A 2,500-nucleotide genomic window follows, 5' to 3' on the forward strand; every position below is an offset into this window, starting at 1 on the left:
CTGGTAAAACTATTCTCTACAAAACAGCTTTTATAAAATGAGGACTCTACATCATTTAATAACAGAAGTAGATAACCATATTTTACCCTAAAACATTATTATTCAACATAATTATAAAGTCACAATTCAAGGGATATGTATGTTATTTTATATAACAACTTTAAGCATTATGTGTAAATCACATTAAAAAAGATTCAGGCACTGGTTCACAAGAGTCCGTATTTCTTCATTGCTTTATATAAAGAAGTCAATTATCTGAATCAAATAATCTTTTGATTATCAACCATTTGAACATGATTTCATTTATTTGTTGCTCTTTTATCTGATACTGAGTTAAAGCTGATGCAAATAGGTCTTTATTTTGGACAGTGGTTAACTGATGTGGTTTTGGGGAAGAAAAGAAGTGTTGTTTTTCAGAAAAATTCTTTAATCATTTCATAGAGGTAAACATACTTAAATGCTAAATACCTGACCTTTTTTGAATAAATCAGACCTACCTTGATTTCCACAATAAGCCTCTATTAATTTCCATGAGACAATGTTTTCACAAATGTAAGGCAGAACAGATGTTAAAAGTACTTAACAGAACTCATAATTTAAATAATTAAAACTAATTTCTGTTTAAAGCTATTTGCAGATTTATTAGAGAAACAAATACAAATATGCATTTCTACAGAACTGTTTTTTTTTCCAAAATGAGCTTATAACTTGTTCCACAGTTTTTACTTGTTTATATATCTATGGTAACCCAAGCATTGGCTTCTGTACCACTTGTAATGAGACAATTGCCCTTCCATTGCAATTATAAAAAACTATTTAAAAAAAAATCGGCACATACACGTTAAATATTTTTCCTTAAAAAAATAATCTAATCAAAATATTGAATACTTTAGATTTAAACAATATTTTATTTACAAATCTGATTTGATGTACTTTATTACACAAGGTAATGCTTCAATTTTTCAAAAACAGTTTGTTTTCTTTAATATAGACCAGTGGAATGACATCCTATCTAGTAATATGTACTACACTTCAATTTTTTTTCCAAATTAACATGACACGTTTTCTAATACTTTCATTTGTTTTTTGAAAAATGTTATTTAATTGGGGCACATATCTGATGAAACAAAAAAGAACATGCAGAATTCCAAAAATAATCCGTTCAAGTAATATACTTACCCTTTATGTAATAAGACATCTATGAACAACAGTGCATAACAATATTATGTTTATGAGAAACCAAGCAGGAGGCAAAATGAGTTCATCCTGTTTTCTAATCATGTGCGATTTCATATGGCTGTTTGCATCATTTAAATAAAGTGTGTACATTAAATTCGTAAGACTGCACTGCACTCAAAATTATTATGGATAGCCATGCTTGCCCTGTATTTAATGAGTGATGAATTTCTCCTACTAACAGAGTAACTGGTCTCAAATCGTGTCTGTGATGCAAAGAGTATTAAATTATATTTTCATCTCCTTTCAATTGCTGCCTTGGAAAGCAAGAACTCCCTTCTTGGAGAAGACTTAAGAGTAAATAAAATTTACTTAAGAACTCAGTGAGGAATCAGCATGTGAATCAAGAATGTGATATAAGAATGGATTAAAAGAAATGTGATTATCAGTACCTTTGTTGAAATCTATTACCACCATTAAAATTTCCAAGGAAAGATAGGGCCTGTAACATAGGGATTCCATTCATTGTTAAATTACTAAAATCTACCAATTTAATGCTTTCATACTGTTTATTTTTTTCCAATAGAAAAATAAATCTCATACATTAGAAGTGGTACACAAAAAACTGGGATAAAATTTATCAGATTCTTGATAGCACCATTTACACATTCTTAAAGTAAACATTAATATGCACTTTCTTAGAAAGCGATATAAATATATAATACAGGACTTGCTAACCTCTGTTAACCATCTGAATACGATGGAATAATCTATCTCTACTGTGCAGGTAGGCTTGTGCATGGTGGTGTGGCAATATATTTTAAAAGTTTGTTACAGATGTGATGGGAAGCTGGAAGGAGTCGAATAAGCAGAAAACAGAGCTTAGATCTATTGTAAGCAATGAGTCGAAATGAGCCGTTACAGGTTAGAATTTATCTTTGCTTCTGATCATTCAATGAGAAAATGACTTCCACAGAAATAGATACATTTAACTGTTTCAGGAGTGGGGTGGGTGAGGTGAAATAGGATTGAAAGTCCTACACGTAATAGCAATAACTGGAAGTGCAGACGAAATTGGTCTTCAGTGCAAAGAGGAAGGCAGCCGTTTAAAAAGTCTAGGTGCAATGTTGTGGTGCTGAAAGAAAAGCTCCCAGTGATAAAGAAAAAAAAAAAAAAGAAAACTGCAATGCAACTTCAAGCAGTAATTTTGTGGTGCTGAAAGGACAGCTCCCAGTGTTGAGGAAAAGATCTTGGATCTAGAATGAGGTGTCCAATCTGTATGATAAACAGCACACTGTGTCTCAGAGCGCCCATTCAATCTCAG

At 31.4% G+C, this 2,500-nt stretch overlaps 1 protein-coding gene across 3 annotated transcripts in view; it reads right to left on the reverse strand.

Moving 5' to 3' along the window:
- Nucleotides 1-1,731: 1,731 nt before the first annotated feature.
- NOVA1 (NOVA alternative splicing regulator 1) overlaps nucleotides 1,732-2,500 on the reverse strand; it is a 143,289-nt gene continuing 142,520 nt past the window's right edge. For all 3 annotated transcript variants that reach the window (XM_019655687.1, XM_019655686.1, XM_019655688.1), the window contains one exon: nucleotides 1,732-2,500. This exon is cut by the window's right edge and continues 3,937 nt beyond it. The gene's annotated coding sequence lies outside the window, so the exon portion shown is untranslated.

Source organism: Hipposideros armiger, unplaced genomic scaffold (assembly GCF_001890085.2).
Source record: "Hipposideros armiger isolate ML-2016 unplaced genomic scaffold, ASM189008v1 scaffold_243, whole genome shotgun sequence".
Classification (NCBI taxonomy): domain Eukaryota; kingdom Metazoa; phylum Chordata; class Mammalia; order Chiroptera; family Hipposideridae; genus Hipposideros; species Hipposideros armiger.